This window comes from Pteropus alecto, unplaced genomic scaffold (genome assembly GCF_000325575.1).
Source record: "Pteropus alecto unplaced genomic scaffold, ASM32557v1 scaffold81, whole genome shotgun sequence".
Lineage (NCBI taxonomy): Eukaryota > Metazoa > Chordata > Mammalia > Chiroptera > Pteropodidae > Pteropus > Pteropus alecto.
In genome coordinates, this window is record NW_006433378.1 from 6,150,914 (window position 1) to 6,169,784 (window position 18,871).

The following is an 18,871-nucleotide window of genomic DNA, read 5'->3' on the forward strand; positions in this document are numbered from 1 at the left end:
ATCAATTAATATATAATTGTTTAACTACATATAAAACAAGTTAAAGCCTTAAAAAAAACTAGATTAGTCAAGCAAGATAAACTAGCTCTAGAGCTCTGCTGTGAAACATCCTACCTATACTCAGTGATAATGTATTGTACACATGGAAATTTGTTAAGGTAAATTTTATGTTGTGTTCTTCCCAGAATAAAATAAAATTTCAAAGAAGTAAATGTTTTTAAACTAGAAAAAAATAAACCAGTCATGAAAATCCTAGAGTTAACTTTATATGTATAAAAAAAGTACAGGCATTTTCTATAGTTAGAAATTAGACAAGAATGCCTGCTATATATCACCCTCAATATTTTAACATTTTATTGCAGTACCCAATGCAGAAAGTCAAGAAAAGCAAATAAGAGACATGAAGATTGAAAGAAAAGAAACAGGAGAGGGGGAGAGAGAAATTATTTACAAACAATAAAATTATTTATATGAATATTCAAGAGAATCTAACCTTTAGAACTTTTAAGGGGGATTGATGAAGTTAATCATAACTTTGATATAAGATCAACATATAAAATCAATAGTAAACCTAAATATGAGTATTAACTATTAGAAAATGCAACAAAAATATACCATTTATAATAGCAACAAAAATTATAAGGAATCTAGGAATAAATGTAAGAAAAGATGAGAAATTCTTTAATGAAGAAAAATTTCTAAATATTAATTAAAACATTTTTTAAACCTGAATTAATGGAAAGATATGCCTTTCTCATAGCTAGGAATACTCATTATCACACAACTGAAAATTTCTTCCAAATTAAAATATAAATACGATTTCATTTTTAATCATAATAGCAACAGAATTTCTTCATGGAGTTTAACAACTAATTGTAGAATAACCAAAACAATTCTGAAAAAGAACATAGAAAAGTTTTCTAATATGGAAAGAAAACTTATTCTAAAACTATGATAAGATGAAAGCATAATTATTGCTACAGGGATAAATTAATGGTAAAGAATAAAGAGTCCAGAGGTAGCCTCAAGCATATATAGATGCTTGGTTGATGAAAAGGGGGGATTTCAAATCAGTGAGGAGAAAATAAAATATTTTTAAATAGTATGGGGACATGTGACTTTCCTCATACTGTTAAAGGTAAAATTAGATAACTCCCAGACACTATATAGCTAAATTAAGTCCAGATAGATTAGAGGTCTAAATGTAATCAATGAAACTTTACAACTAGAGGAAAATATCAAAAGTTGTCTTTATAACCAACTTTAGGCTAAGAACTTCTTAAGACATAAGTGAATAGAAATCATGAAAAAAATATGAATAGATTTGACTGCATAAAAACTTCCAATTTTTGTATGACAAAACACACCGTAACAAAGTTAAAATCAAGTACAAACTGTGAGAAAGTATTTGAAATATATATAACACATGCAAAAATCTCCTACAAATCAGCAAGGAAGAGACAAACAACCTATGAGAAAACTCAGCAAAGAATATGAACAGAAAAGTCAATGAACAGGAAATTCAAATGACCAAAAAATGTAAGATATTTAGACTCACTAAAAGTCATTGAAATAATTGGTTTAAATTTTTAAAAATAATGCACCATTTTACAACAATCAGACTGTCAAGAATAAAGAATTATGACACTACAAGTTTTGGCAAAACCATGAAAAAATGAGAATGTTTATACACAACAGATGAGAATAAAACAGGTTTACCTGCTTAGGAAAAAGCATTTGAGAAAAAAATATATAATAATTAAATTAGACTCAAATATAAAAAATATATAAATACATGTATTTAATATATTAAATTAGACAGCTAGCTGACAGTCAACATGGGTGAGTAATTAGCTTTCCAGAAGTCTTAATTTCACTTAAAGCTTATTTAAAAAATGCTTACAGGGGGGAGGGGACTTTGGGGCCTGGGAGAAAGGGGTGAAGGATTAAAGAAGTTCAAATTAGTAGTTGATAGATGGTCACAGGGATGGGGAGCACTGCATAGGGAATGCAGTTAACAGTAACGTAATGGCTAGATGGAGAGCCAGAGGAGAGAAAGAGCAATTAGGAGGATCATTTTATAAACTATATAAACGTCTAACCAATGTATTGTATACTTGAAACTAATAATAAAAATAAATAAGTAAAAATTTTAAAAACTGCCTAAGCGTCCCTAGATAAGAATTCCCCTATCTAGTTAATTAACAGATTCACTACCACACATATTTATCTCTGCGTTGTGAGAACATTTACATTCTCTCTTAGTGGAACTTAAGCATTTTATCAGAAAAGCTCATTTCTTTTCACGAGGAGGTTTTGTATTATAACATACAAAAATGTTCTGTCCTAGACAAGGTTTAAGACAAATTTCCCTTTACAACCTTTTTTAAAGAGCAATCTGGTAATAGCTGATTATATTATAAATTCATCATACCTTATTAATTTGCGATTCCATTTCTAGGTAAAACACTCACATACCTGTACAAAGAGACATGTACAGGTGTTAACTGAGCATTGTTTGCATCAAAAAATCAGGATCAATGCAAAGGGCATCAGTAGAAGAATGAAGAAAAACATTATGATACAGTCATTCTGTACAGTCAGTGAAAGGGAATTCATTAGACCTATATGTAGTAATAGGGGATAAATCTTGAAAAACATAATATTGAGTTTTAATAAGCAAGTTACAAGAGTATGATGTGAATAGTATGATAGCTTGCATAAATTTTTAAAATACACTAGGCAGTACTATGCATTATTTATGAGTACATATACTTGTGATAAAAATATAAAACCATATTTAGAAGCACACCAAATTCAGGATGGCATCACCTCTGGACAACGAGGAAATGGGAAAGGAGGGAGGGAAGCATTCCTGGGAAGGAGATTAAGATCTTAATTTCATCTGTAACTTTATTTCTTTTTTAAAATCAGAAGCAAAATAGGAGTATTTGATAAGTTCGGCCAGCAAGTACATGGGTATTTATTATATTATACTTTGTATGTGATTTTCTTTTTCTTTTTTTAATTTAATTAAACCTATAAGTAATGTCTAAGAGTAGAGGATTGAGAGTTTTGACTACATAAAAAAAAAGTTTATAAAAAGCAAAAATTGTCCACGTAATAACAAAATAAAAATCCGTGGAACAAGCATAAAAGACAAAGTTTAATATCCAAGGTACTATAAGTTCATGGAAATTAATAATCAATGGGCCAAGGACATGAGCAAATGAGACTAATTTCGGAAAAAGTATTCAGCCTTATTAGTAGTCAAGATATAAAAGTTGAAATTAAAATAATATGACCCTCTTTAATTCATTTTTTTAAAAGACAATAATCAGTGCTGGCTAGAGTAAGGGCATTTAGACACTCTCACACATTTCTACTTGAAGTGTAAATTATTTCAACATTTCTAAAAAACAATTTAGCGATGCAAGTCAAGGGTCTTAAAAATATTCCTCTCCATTAACACAATGATTCCACTTCTAGGAATCCGTTCTAAAGAAATAATCTGAAATATGTATAAAACTTAAGATATACATACCAAAAAAGTGTTGTGGAGTGATTTGTAAATAGCCTCAATGTCTAAAGATGGGAGAATAAGAGTATTATATATAGATATATAGATATAAATATAGAGATAGAGATATATCCAGAGATGGGAGAATTAAAATAATATATATATTTATTCATATGGAAGAGTATTAAACCTAATCATGTTTATGACAAATGTTTAATGACATGAAACAATACTTAAGTTAAATACCACATCGCAGAATAGAAAATTATTTATATAAAGATTATTTAGAGGATTGCTCATTAAAACAACAGAAAGGAAATATACCAAAATGTTAGCAATGGTAAGCTCTAGTTGATGGAACTAGCATTTTCTAAATTTTCTCTATGTATGTATTTCTTTTATAATGAAAGAAAAAAATATTACGTAAGTACCACTTTTAGTTATATTGCTTTATTTAAGTAAATGTAAATGAGTAGCTTACTTAAATAAAGAAAATTCCATTTTAAGATAATCAATTTTCACTATAAAATAAGAATGTTAGAAAGAAGGTAGAAAATCCACTGATTTATTTCATAAATGAGGAGAATGGCGTCTGTGGAGTAACTAGAGATACAATTGATAATTCCATTCCAGTACATGTGCGCCCTGCCCTTGAGAAAATGAGGTGCTATGACCATGGGAAGACCAGACACCTGACAAAGTTGTCTGGAGGATTCATAAAGACTAGAATTTAAGAGAGAAATCTCCTTCATTGACACACATGCTCCAGTTCCCAAAGCATGGAGAAATTCCATATGCCATAGAAATGAGGTCTCAAAACTATGCCAATTATGGAAACAAAACAAAACAAAAAAAAATTAAATTTGCTGCCGAAATAAAATGTGCCCCATCTGGCTAACATTTGGAGATTTGTTTTCAGTCCACATTGCTACAAACACACTTGACAGTTCCCAGGGTAACTGGCAGGAGTGTCAAAGCATAAATAAAACTAAAGCACCAATTCTGGGTAGAACAAAAGGAAACCTCCTGATGCTCCCAAGGCTTAGATCTAGTGTTTTGAGTTACACTGTTAATACAGTGCTTGAATAAATAAATGTATAAGGAAGGAAATAAGGAATGGGCTTCTTATATATAAGCTGTTAACTATTCAAATTCTTATGAGAAATTTAAGTCTACACATGTGATATGAGTGACAAGTGTTATCGGCCAGCCTCATGGGAGAGCAGTATGAAACGCGGTGTTTGAGAGAGGTTAGCTTTGTTGAACCTCCTTTTCAGAGCAAGCTAGATGGGAATGGAGTAGATGGGAATTAGGTTTGGAATTTAGAAGCCTAGAATGGGGTAAGGGCTCCTGGGCTATGAGCTCGGAACATCTGATAGGCAGTATCTAAGAAGCAAAGGTGAGGAAAAGAGAAAAAAAAGAAGATATGAATAAGAGTCTATCCGAAGAAGCCAGGCCACGGGGTAAATCCAGTGATTAAGGGGGAAACTCCATGAAAATGCAAATCACGATAGGAAACTAGAGGCAAGGGGGTTCAGAGGGCAGATTGAAGGTGGCATTTGGGTGCAGATAGAAAGGTCTGAGATACTCCTTGCGCAGAGGGAGCTAGCTAGCTGGGAGAATAATGGGCATTAAAATACAAAGTCTGAGGTTTTTAAAGAACGAGGAAAATGGTTCCATGTAAAGAGAATGACATCAGCAGTAACATGGAAGAGACAAAAGATCACAGTGAAGTCATGGTACATCTGACTCAAAGTTCATTCATTCAGTTAAAAATATTTGGAGGAATGCCTGCAGCAGCAGGCCAAGCAACGTGCAGGGACCAGACATAAGCAATAATGCCCTGCCCAGATGGAGACAGCAATATACAAGTAAACAAATACGCAACTCCACCATGATAGAGACTATAAAAATATAAAATGCCGAAGGAAGTAATGAAGGACAGAAGCATTTGTTGGATGGTCAAGGAAGGCTTCTCTGAGATGGTATCTGATGAGTTTTCCTGACAAAGAGAATGTTTTGTACAAAGGCCTTGACAGCAAAAAACAGAAAGAGAGAAAGAATAAGAAAAGCGAGGCAATGCCTTGGCATGTTAGAGCATTCTCCTCCGAATTTAAATCCCACATCCCACCAGAAAAAAAATTCTGAGCAAGCATCCTCAATGTTTATATTTATTTACTTATAAATTATATATGTGTGTTGTTATACTCATGATTTCCATTATAAGACATTCAAAAATAGAAATGTTAAAGGATGAGGTGAAAAATAAAGTGAAACTCCTAAGACTGTCTTCTTCCTATATCACTGTGGATGGTCATGCCCCGCAGGAGTGAACTCACTCCCCTTCTGCAGCACTGGAAGAAGGGAAAGGATAAGTGTAAAGCACAGTGAACAAGAAGGCAAGTTGAGCATTGGTCTGGAGGAACTTACCCCTGGCCTTGTAAGCCATGACAGATTTTATTAGATTTCATTGCAGTCTATAGGAAGTCACCGAAGAGTTTTGAGCAGCAGACGTTACCCAGTTTATTTTCAAAAGATCACTCAGTCTGCTGTGTGGAGACGACATCAGATGGGGCCGGAGCAGAATCGGGGAGATGCCAAAGCAGACGACTCTGCTAATCCAGATGAGAGAAGAGAGTAGTTTAAACTGGGATGGTCCTGGTAGGGATAACACATTCAATATAAATTTTGGAGGTAAGAGGGACATAGCAAGCTAATGGGTGGGGTGTAAAGGTGAATGAGGGAGGCTTTTGAACATCTTAAGTGTAAAATGCCTGTGAGATGTTCTAGCAGGCAAATGTGAAGCCGTTTATAAATGAGGGCATCATCGGCACAGAGATGATGAATGCCTTGGGAAGATTACAGAGAGGAAACGGACTCAGGTCAGGATCGAATCCAGAGAGCAGCCAAGAGACAAAAGAAACCCAGAAAATGTAGAAGTGACAGATCTTAAGATAATGTCCAAGAAAAAGAGAGAAGTGGATGGGCAGCCAGATCAAGGAAGGTAGTACAGAAAGGAGTCCATCATTTGGGCAAGGTGGAAAGAGCAGTTTTAAGGTTAAGGTTCAACCAGGAGTAGGTGAGGAAATGTGAAGGAAAGAATGAGGAAGGAGATGTGACGTATGCAGACAGCTCTTGTGAACGTTTGGTGCCGAATGGGTTGGTAATGGAGGGAGTATGGGGATGGTTTAACACCGAAGCCCCCAGAACAATAGATGGCAACAGAGAGAGTGAGAACGATAAGCAGATAAGAGGAAAAGTCATTGCATGCAGACTCAGATTTGACGGTGGAAAGATGAGTAAGTTCTTTTTGATAGTATTTTAACTGTTTCAGTGAAATAAGAGGTGAGGCCATCAGCTGAGAATGGGCTGGGGAAAGAAGGAATGGAATGTGGGAGGTTTGAGGAAAGAGAAAGTCTGAAATTAAATTCTCAGTGAAAGGAGCCGTGAACTTACTGGAGAAATATAGCAGGGCCGTCAGGCAATAAGGAATATTCATTTGGGATCTGAGATGACAGATTTCAAGTAAAATGGAAATACGGTTTTATCCAGCAGTGATCAGCTGTTCAAGTGCTAAAATGGGCTTTTTCTTTTTTTTTTTTTTTTTTTTTCGTTAAGTGATAATGAAATAGTGAGTTTTCAAAGTAAGGGAGATATGTGTTTGAAAAGATAGAGAGTAAAGATGCAGACCAAAAGAAAAGATTTAAAATGCTGAAGGAGAAGAGTCTACACTTAGAAAACCTGATTTGAGAAATAGAAATATGGTCTTTAGAGCCCAGAAAAAAAACAAAGTTATTTTCTGAAAGAAGAAGATGATGGATTTGTGCTGAGCCTCTCTTCACAAGAGCCCTCTGCTTCTCCTCCTGGACCCAACACATGCGCTGCTATTCCCCTTGGAAACAAGGACACAGGCTCCTTGGTCACACTGCTGGCCAAGGCTAAGGCAGACAGACAATGGAGCAAGGAGAGCGAGGCTAATTGTGACCACCGCGCTTACATCAGGCTCTGTGCGTAAGGCTTGCACGGAGCAAGGAGAGCGAGGCTAACTGTGACCACCGCCGCGCTTACATCAGGCTCTGTGCGTAAGGCTTGCAATGCTAGGTAGCACTGGGAGAGTATAAACTTTTGCACGAGATGAATTTTTATCTCTGTTTATGTATTATCAGTGGGCTTGCACTCCTCCATCATAACCATGTAATAGTTCCTCTGGGATTAACATAATTAAGGTAAGAGGAAAGGCTCAAAGGTAAAGAGTCCTTGAGAACTGACATGTCTTCTGGAGACTTTTACAAGCATGACTTTTATAAATGCCTTGGGACCACTGAGTTTGGAAGTCCAGCCAAATTCTAAATGTTGCCTCCCTAAATAATGTCTCTACATTTATTTGGATTCATTTTTTCCCTTAAGAACTATACATTATAACAATCTACGGGACCCTACATTTAATTCCATACACACAACTCATTATATCGAGTGATTGCACATGATTTTGTAAACACATTGAATCTAAGTGACAGTTACATTTACTATTAAATAATTAGAAAGTATTGCCCTTATACTTGTCTAATTGATACACATTGTTAATATCTCCTAACCACCATTATCATATACTGTATTTATGTTATACACAGCTTTTATAAAGAAATGAAAATTAGAATAAGAAATATTTTCTTGGTTTATTTAAATCTTGGTTTATCATATGTATTATATTTCCTTTATGTTACACAAACTAAACTGTCCTATAATGAAGCATGTCAATTTTACTACTGTAGTGAACATTCCTTCGCAGTCAACCAGATGTTCTGCATCAGTCAAGGAAATTAAAAAAAAAAAAAAAAACTTTTGAAAATAGTTAACGAAATAACTCTATTCCTAGGGGGACAGAGGTATGCAGTACCTCTGAAATGTCTATTCTAATCCAATAGTGGTTTAGGTTCTTTTCTTAAATAATCAGTGCATGAACAAAATCTTTTTTCTTTTTCCCTTGGTGCAATGATGAATATTGTGTGAATACTTACAAACGCTGGGCACTAAACTATTAGCATAAACAGCACCTCTTTTCAAGCAAAGTGAAAGTGTAGTCCTTAGAAGTTCACAATCTGGGTCTGAATCCTGGCTCTTCCACTTACCAATTCTTTTATTTAATTCTCTCAGCCTCATCTTCTTTACCTGCACAGTGCAGAAAATACTAGTACCCATTGTGCAGGGATGTTATGAGATACAATACTGGTACAGCCGCTATGGAAAACAGTATGGAGGTTCCTCAGAAAACTAAGAACTGATCTACCATATGATCCAGCAATCCTTCTACTGGGTATTTACCCCAAAGACTTGAAAACCCATATCAGAAAAGATATTTGCACACCGATGTTCATAGCAGCATTATTCACAGTGGTTGGGACATGGAAGCAACCAAAGTGTCCTATGATAGATGATTGGATAAAGAAGGTGTGGTACATATATACAATGGAATATTACTCAGCCATAGAAGAGATGAAATACTGCCATTTGCGACAACCTGGATGGACCTCAAGATAATCATGCTAAGTGAAATAAGCCAGACTGAAAAAGTTGAAAATCACATGATATCACTCATATGTGGGATATAAACCTAAAATAAACAAATGAACAGGACAAACAGGGACTCAGGGACACGGACAATGGACTAGTAGTTACCAGAGGGTGGGGGTGGGGAAGAAGGGAAGAGGTAGATAGGGTAAAGGCGGTCAAATATAGGGGGTTAGGGGAGGGTGAAGTGGGTAAAGGAGATCAAGTATATGGTAGCTGAAGGAAACTGGACTCTGGTGGTGTTCACACAGTAGAATATATAGATGTCAAATTACAATGTACACCCGAAATTATATAATTGTATTAACTAATGTTACCCCAATAAACTTTAAAAAAAAAGACATAATATATGTCTTCTCCAACTGAATAATAGTTTTCCTAGTTAAAAGCTGGGTTTCACTAAAGTAATGAAACTTGTTCCTGTGTGGCTCATGGATATATTCTAAAAACAATTTCAAAAGAAACTTCTAAAAATGTTTTGAGCAGAGGCTATATCACTAAAATTCAAGTTTAACATTCATTTCAGAATATAAATTCTGGGTTTTTCATCTAAAAAATTATAGCAACTTAAATATCTCAATACTAGACTTATCAAGAAAGAGAACAGTGGCACTATTTGCTTTTATTTTTAGAACTCTGAAAGTTGCATGTAGGTCAGCCAACTTTGAGTTCTAAGGATATATTATCTTCTTTCCCTTAGGGTTTATAGACTATGGAGTGATCTTTACTTTTTTGAAATCGGTAAATACACATTTCCTAGAGTCTAATTATTTTCTATACATTTTTGCATTTTATAGAATTTTTGATATCATTCTGGGTTCCTGTTGAAGACCAGTCTGAGGGAAAGGGGCCTTTTCGAAAAGTCCTCTGTTAAATGCAGTCCACAGAATCATTTGATTCCTCATTCCAGGGTCTCAGATTAATTGTTCAGTTCCTCTTGTAGCCAACCCAAACTGTTCATTTCTTCATGATCATTCACTAAAACTAATGAGAAGCCTTAGAACAGCCCCTAACTCTAGTGCTGGTCTGGCTGAGTAGTTCCCAGACCTTAGCACATGCAGCAGTCACTGGAGAGCTTGTTTAAATGCAAGTTTCCGGGGCTTCCGTGAATTTTGCAAATGGTACTTGCTGGGGTAGGCCTGGGACTCTGCATCTTTGACAAGCGATCACGTGATTCTGTGGCAGGGGGTGTCAGAGAGTACTCACAGAAACATCAGAAGAGAGGCAAAGGCAGCTGGATCCAGTCGACTTGGCTTGAGTTACATCTCCACCACCAATGTGTTCTGGGAATCTGGGCAAAAGCCGGTTGACCTCACTGTAGCTCCATTTCTTCATCTATAAACTAGGAACTAATCCATCTGCCCTATAGGGTTGCTAGGAAGGATAAAAGAGATGATACATTTAAATACCCAGCAGAGTACTTGGCATGGAGTAAGTGTCCCAAACAGCACCAATAAAACTATTCATAAATTTCGAGGCTCTGGTTAAAGTACCTGTTTAGTTTTCTCTTTTCCGGATTTGTAACAATTTAGGTATCTCTGTGGCTCTGCTCTAAAGTTTTTCCATTTTCACCTCCTTAGTAAGAACTGAATGAATACAATGGTATGTGTCTTATCAGGACCCAGGTACCTTATTATAATCTCATGTGTGTGTCTAATTAGCCCCTAAATGGGCACACCTCATTGCACCCTTTAATTTCGGCATCTCATTAGAGTGATCCATTTGCCCACCTTGTTACTTCCCATTCCTTCACCAACATCTCTTTCTTCCTGCTCCTCCTTTCAGTCCTCACATCTTCTTATGCCCATTTCTTTATTCATAGTATTAAATCCTTCCTTTTATGCTTGTCATTATTCCCTCCTTTCTGCACAGCTCATTATGTCCTTCCATCTGTGAACCTCATTATGCCATTCCATTTTTATCTCATTACATCCTCATCATGTACATATTATTAGCTCCACCATGCATGCATAGCACTGCATTCTCTCTCTCTGCTCTTATCACAACCTGCCCTTTCTACCCTCCTTATTTTATGCTTCCATTTATAAATCACATTACATCCCCCCTAAATGCTTTTATCATTACACCCATCCATTTATGCATCTCATTACACCATTACCCATGCACATTTCTATGTGCATTTCTATTTGTACATCTCATTATGGCCCCATCAACCATGCACATGTCATTATTCCCCTTTCAAATGTTCACGTTACATTAAATCCTGCTATGTTTGCATCTCATTACATCCAATATTCCTAGGTTTGACAACAAACTAACAAAAACAGACAGATAATATGTTACTTGCTTTTAGAAATGAAATATGTTTCTTAGGCACCTAACATCAGTGTTTCTTAAACAAGTCATTCATTTCAGAAAGTCTTACATATTTATCTAGCTGAGACAAAAAAAAAGAAGCACTACATTTTATATTCATAAAAAGGAGCTTCTTATTTTGTTTTGTTCAAATCATCACCATTATCACTACTTTGTATTATTTCTCTACAGTTAGTATAATTATCCATGAATAGATTTGCAGCAAAAACTCTCTGAAGGAGACAGCTTAGGGATTGCTGTCATTTTACAGATTGAGGAGTGCATTGAAAGCACTGAGAAATTAAGGTATTTCCTGAGAACTGCTAGTGAACGACAGTAGCAGGGCGCAAACTCAGATCCTCTGGCTCTGAAACCTGACTTCTTTACGCCATACCACTCTGCAGAAAAAAAGTCTTATTTCTAAGTGTCACTTCTGTCATTTAACCCATTCTGTAACACTTCCCTAAAATAAAACTTGGTATCAGCATGCTTTATTTTGGCTTGTTTTGTTTTCCAAAACAAAATAATAGAACATATTTTAAACACTTCGCATTTCATGCTTATCTCTTTGTCTCCCAGTTTGAAGACCTAGATTAAAAGAAGCCTTAATATGGAGCTCCCCTGGCCCCAAACAGGAATATGTACAAAAATCAGAGAAAGACATGGTCCTTTAATGACTTTCACCCCAAAGCCAGCCTCACACAGGCAAAATAATGGGACTCCTCTACAAAGAAGCCCCCAAAGAGACTAACCCCTGCCTGTCCCTTTGCTTCACTGAACTGTGTTCTCTGCCTCATTTTTATTTTTGATTAAATTATGAAATAGCCCATAAATTCAGAAAAGCACAGAAAGATGATTCCTGTTTCCACCACAAGATAGAAGAGATGCTTGTATTTCTTCCATATTTACTATAAATATCTCTCTTTACGAAAAGAAACTGTTGCTAATACTTCCTCAAGGTTGGTGTGTATTATTTCCATGAATGTTTTTGTACTGTTGTTTAAAAATTTTACGTATGTGTTATCATATTTTATGTATCTTTTGCAATATGCTTTCTGTGCTTAACATTATCTTTTTAAAAAATAGCTGTTCATACACGTAGAGTTAGTGCATTCGTTTTAGCGTCTGGAAATTTTTCCATTGTGTAAATAGATCATAGTTCACTTTATCTATTTCTCTACTGAGGGATAGTTCAACTTACTACTTCTGCCTTGATCACTATTACTGCACAAGTGCTTACTGCTGTAGAGTCAGTTTGATCACCTCTGTAACTGCTCCAAGTAGTAAAAACGTCAACAAAATAACAGTTCTTAAAGTAAAACTAGACCCTGGCCAAATGTTGGTATGCACTAATGTATTAAAATCATTGTACCTAAAAAGAGTGGTCTGATTCTCAAAACCTGGAATGCTTCTCATGACAGCGATAAAGATGGAGAAAACTACAATGGTTTCTACAGAAGTGTGGTTGATTTTTCCCACGGTTTAAGAAGCAACAGTTTAAGAAGTCGCTGGAGACTGTTGCAAGCCCCTGATGCAATCAGGCCGATATGTCTGTAGTCACCCAAAGAATGGCCTGCTTCAGACATGGGAAAGGGTGGTTGGGTGGTAGTTCTTCCAGAAGCTTCAGAGCCTGGATAGGCCTTCCGTTGTGATGTGGAAAAGGAATTCTTCATACTGTGCTTGTGGGAATATAAATTAGACAGCCATTTTGGAAAGCAATTTATCAGAACCTGGTGAAGTTAAGGATATTCATAATGTTAAATTTTTAATATCTCATGAAAGCAAGATTTCTGGAGCAGAGTGGGTTATTATTATTGACAGCAAATAACCTCACCAGTTTCCCTTTGCTTCAGTTGCCTAAGGCAACACAATGAGAAGCAGACATCATTGTACACATGCAAGGGTCTGTTCTGTAGTTAAGGAACCCTGAAAATATGAATCTAGATATTTAAATAGGGGAAGGACAGCTGCTCCCTCTCATTTGAAAGGAGAGACAAATCTTTGCTCCTTGAGAAGGACCCTGGTTTCCTACTCTTACCCTTTGGTATGTAAATAAATCTCTCCAGAAGGCAGATGAGACTGTGTCTCCAGCTGACAGCCCAGGGATACTTCCAAATCTTAGGTCTCATCCCTACCTTGAAAAATAAACACATAACTTCCAGGAAGAGAAATCTCTCTAGATGGTCTCTCACTTTCTAATTAGCCCTATAAACTAACTTCTAAAGCTTGTTCTTCTAACCCAGGTTTCAAGTTGCTGTAAAATTTGCTCAGAAAACCCAAACTGTGCAGAAACTTAAAAAGATTTCATCCATAGTCTTACACATGCCTATGATTCAGCAATTCCACTCCTGCATGATCATCCCCCAAAATTCTTGCTCATGTCCACAAGGGAACATGCATGAGGCTATTCCTGTCAGTCACATGGTTCATGTAAGTGCAAAGGTGAATGCACACTGGGTGCCTGTCCCTAGCAGAATGGTTAGATAAAATGTAGTGAGGTGCATGCACACTATGAAGTCACTTTGCAGCAGTACAGGCAACAAACTAAATACACATGACAACCTGTAGAGATCTTTTGTAAAGAAGAAATACAAAGTGGTCTATGGCAAAATATCACTTATGAAAATGAAAAAATACACTAAACATTACCACATATATTTCAAGATATGTATCAGTTCAAAGGCACATATCAAACTCAAAAGAGCGAGAACTGACTTAAGAGGAAGTAGAAAGAACAGTCTGAGAATGAGAGTGGTATCAGGGATAAAAGGGAAAAATAAGACTTTGTCCCCAACAAATAACCCCCGTAGCCAAGGAGCATGGTTATCTCCCTAAATGATTTCCAAAGGAAGAAAAAGAAAGCCCTCCAATGAGCTCTTTCCACATCAGACTCTCTGCGGTCTAGAACCACATAGTAGTACAGAGTTGTACTAGATGCTCAGTACACGGTTGTTCAATGCAGGTGGCAACCATCGATTAGGAAAGGAAAAAATCACTGCAATTCTTTGCTTTCCAATATGAAAGGAGGTCATGTGAATGCTGGCTTGCATCGCCAACAGTTATGGTGATTATATTTTACTAATGTCACCGCTGTAGAAACGTCAGTTTTCTTGATATTTTGAACCTCGGTAGTCTTTTGTCCTTACTTTCACTCTGATAAAAAATAATTTGTTGGTTTTTATGGGCTGAATTTTTTAACTGGATTCGTAAAGAAATTAATTATGAGTTTATCAAACATGTATGAAGCTTCGCCCAATTTGCCCCTTTTATTTTCTGCTCAATCCATATGCTTATAATAGCTTTATTTAAACTCTTGTGTTTATTGCCAACATTCTGTAATCGAATTATTTCTTCATGATCCTTAGACGAATGTAAAAATTTGACTTTTTGAACCAAAGCACATATTCTATCATATTTGTTGGTTCTTAAATAAGAGAGTTCTTCAGAACTTCTCTCTGAAATGAATCAAACAAAAATGAACGCTTTCTTCCAGACACTCGGAGCCAGACCCACAGTCAGAAACTGCCGTGGCATGCCAAAAAGCAATTCATTTCTTTCCAACACACTGAGACTCAAAGGATAGGAAGACAGTCAAGTCTATTTCATGATCTCTAATGATAGTGAGAAGCTTGCCACATTGACCTCATATATTCCTGTGTACCTAGAGTTCTCTTACTGATTTGGGATAGAAAAAGGAGAGACGGTGCAACATAGTGCATGTGTGACATCCATGTTGAATAATGAAACACACTATGAGTTTTTCCAGATCGGCAACCTTGCTGCCTCTGCTTAGAGTCTGTCTCCCACCTGTTGCTCACCTCCCTTTCACTCATCCCTGCCTTCTGCCAAGTTTCAGAGAAGGCCCAACAAGTTCAGTTTTCACACTTCATCTCTCCCTTCTATATTGCACTATTTGGAAGAGTAACATCTCTCATTTTCAAAAATGGAATTTTTGCTCTTGCGACCAGATTATGTATTTTGTCATGTGAAACCTATTGTGGAAAGGCATGAATATATGCCCATAAGGACTGACGAAGTCCTTAAATACCAATTAAGAGAGACAGATCAGCCATCCCCACATCTGTTCTTAAGGGTGTAGGATCAATTTCTCAGTCAGTGCACATCAGAATAACTTGGGAAGCTTGTTTAGAAATTCAGACTCCGAGGCCTGAACACAAACATATAGGATTAGGCTTCAAGGAGTGGAACCTGTATCTGATGTAAGCTTAATATAAACTTAACAAGTTTCCCCAGGATTCCTGATGCTGACACCTCCTGAGAACTGGTGATCTGGAAAAGCTAAGAGTCTTGAGATCATGCAGTCAACATGCTCTATTGATGGAGTCAGGCAAACATTCTTCACTTACTAACATTTTATCTAAAAACTTATTTTATAAAATTAAGTAAAGTGAATTCCTATAATACACATAAAGATGCAGGTATATATTTTTAAAAATAAAAGTGTCCCAGAAGGGCTTTACGGTCACAGTTGAATAGACATGAAAATTGAAAACACTAAATGCTACTGTTGACATAAATTAGAGATAAAATCTATACATCCCAATTAGTAGAAATTTATAAAAATTTATTGAACATCTACTATGGTAAAGTGCTAGACTAAGTATTGTCAGAAGCTGCAAAATAATATAGTAGTCTTTCTTCTTGCTAAGGAACTTTAATCCAGTTGGAGGCCAAAAGAGTCACAGTAAAAGAATCTTAATAAGAATCACAAGCAAACACAAATAAAGGTGTATTTCAGATTCCTTCTGCAAGGGAAACTGTGGACCCAATGAATTACCTTTTTGCTTCCTTGGAATACAGGACTATGTCACTGCCTTCATCTATTTATCTTTAGTTCCTGACACCAGATGCTGAAAAGACTAAGTTCTATGAATTGAATTCAATAGTAAACTTTTTCAGAAATTGAAATAAATTTAAAAATTAAATTATAGCATAATATTATTTAGTGTCTTTTGCTAGTTTATTCATTCAACAAACAGTGTCTCTTACAAGGCACTACACTTATACAATGTGGGAAAATATAAATAATATAAAGATGAACAGTAGAGAAATGAATCATTAATTTTCTTTCCTTAATAAGTTGATTTCACACCCTGGACCTCATAGAGTTAGAATAGGTGCACTAGAAATAGCTATAAGGACATAAAGCCTTACTCTTATGTGAAAATATTGGGGATCATTTAAAAAAAAAACAAAAAACAACTCTTGTTTACGTTTCCAAAAAACATATTTGAACTATGTGCCTACAGTTGATCCTATTAACCATAGGCACACAGCACATGAGGCAATCAATCCTGTTTTGTATCTGTGCAAAAATATCTTTAGAACAGAATTATAATGTGCCAGAACCCAAAGTTCTTCCAGATGTATGCTCTCACTGATTTCTGGAAAATTGCTTCCCAGGACCCTCTCACAGTACACAGACCACATTATAAAATCCAGAGGCCACTTTGCACTTTTATGGAATCCATAGCGTTGACTCATGCTGTCATTGTCATTAAAATGATGTTGTAAATATCCTCTCATCTTTCCATGCTGCCTGGCTTATTTTTCCCCTAAGAGGCTTTGCACGGGACTTTTTATATAATTTTCCAAATTCCTGCTCCCATTAATGATTTTTTCTAAAACTGGAGTAACACTCATTTCCTCAGCTGTTTAAAAACATCAATTTTTCTTCAGGGGCCTCTATCCCTTTTGAATTAGATGATGTTTATCAGAAAAATCCTTCTTAGTGTATGCTTACTATGATTACATGTTTTTTCTTTAAATCAACAGAAATAATTTGGATTTCAGTATTCTTCAGGTTTTATTGAGGCCTAATCTGAAGCATACTTGGACAAATGTGACACTCTGAGCAGAATTATTATTTTCATTGAGAAATGGCCAATGAAGAAGGGATAACATTCCCTTCTTCATGGCACAATCTCAGTATTGATTTTTATTGCTGTATAACAAATTACTGCAAACCTAGCAGCTTAAAACAACACATATTTTGTATCTGTTTCCTTGAGTCAGGAGTCTGCTTGTGACTTAGCTGAGTCCTCTGCTCAAGGTCTCATAAAGCTGCAATTGAGATATTGGCTGGGCTGTGTTCTCATTTGGAGGCTCGAATGAGAAGGGTCTGCTTCTCTTACTGGTTGGATCTCTTACTGGTTGTTGGCTGAAGGCTGCCTTCAGGTCCTAGAGACCACCCACAGTTCCCTGCCATGTGGCCCTCTCCACGGGGAGTTCACAACATGGCAGCTTGCTTCTTCAAGCAGGAGAACCTCTCTATACATCTAGCAAGACGGGTCCTCTGCGTGTGTGTAATAACATAATCATGAGATTGATATCCTATCACATTTGCCATATTCTTGGTTAGAAGCAAGTCACGGATCCCTCCCACACTTAAGGGGAGGGAATTATACAAAGGGATGAACACCAGGAGATGGGAATTATTGGGAGGGGTCACCCAAGAGTCTGTCCACTCCAATCCCATTGAACTAAACGGAACTGTACTTAGATTTAAATGATTTTTATTATCCTTCTAGAGTCTAGTTGTCTTAAAGGAAGTTTATAATTCTCTAAATGAGTCAATCTTAGTTCTCCTGTCTTAAAAAAAAATAAGAAAAAAGAAAGAAAGAAATCATAAAGCAATTCTTAGGCAAGGCCTGGGGAAGCTACAAGACCCAGGAGGGTAAAGAAGATCGGTGGACGAGAGAAATAATGACCTCAAGCACATTAAGAGGTTAAACATTCCAAAAATTTAGGTATCACTGGTTGTTGGTTTGTGTTTGCTTGTTTTGTGATTTATTTTGCTTTGATTTTCCACCAATATTTAGAACTCCATGTGTTTCATCCATCTCTATTAAAGTTGTCTGTTATTGCCAACTTCAACAGTTCATAGAACTACCATCCATCTTCTTCACTCCATTCCCTTTGCACGACACCTAAATCCTCTGAAGAAGGAAGCCTGCTTTTGACTTCAGAACCTGAACACTGGGATGGAGCTTGCCATCTGTCTTAAACTTTTTAAGTAACTTTTTGCCAAGACAAATGTGGATTATAGGCAACAACCTGGGACATTTCTGGTCTCCGAACAGGAAAAATAAGTAACCCTTAAGTACTATCTTAAGTACTTTGTTTGCTGGCAGTGTTCGTGGTGAATGAAAATTTGATCCTTAATTGTGTGAGAAATAGGGAAGTGATCTGCATGCCAATGGCCAAGTGCAGACTTCAGAGACTTAGCAGTTTTGAAGCTGATATTTATGAACATCTGCTTTCTCCCATAAATTTTAATACGGATTTCATCCTTTGAAACCTACAGAACTCCCAGGTGCTTCTTTGGTCTGTCTTGGGACAGACCAAACTTGTTTTTAAAAAATTATTTTCAAGTCTCCTTTTTCACGCTGAACACATTAGAAATCACTTTTGTTGAAACAACATGCTGTATATACAGTGTCTATT

The 18,871-nt window shown here is 36.2% G+C and overlaps 1 protein-coding gene and 1 long non-coding RNA gene across 5 annotated transcripts in view; one reads left to right on the plus strand and one right to left on the minus strand.

The window, feature by feature from the left end:
- VEPH1 (ventricular zone expressed PH domain containing 1) overlaps positions 1-18,871 on the plus strand; it is a 186,273-nt gene that overhangs the window by 145,751 nt on the left and 21,651 nt on the right.
- LOC112476817 overlaps positions 1-18,871 on the minus strand; it is a 113,761-nt gene that overhangs the window by 20,645 nt on the left and 74,245 nt on the right. For 3 of the 4 annotated variants that reach the window (XR_003045219.1, XR_003045218.1, XR_003045220.1), the window contains exons 3-4: positions 10,295-10,462; positions 5,951-6,135 (exon numbers count right to left, since the gene is read on the minus strand). This is a non-coding gene — a long non-coding RNA (uncharacterized LOC112476817). The remainder of the gene's footprint in view (positions 1-5,950; positions 6,136-10,294; positions 10,463-18,871) is intronic. The other variant, XR_003045221.1, reaches the window with a different exon arrangement.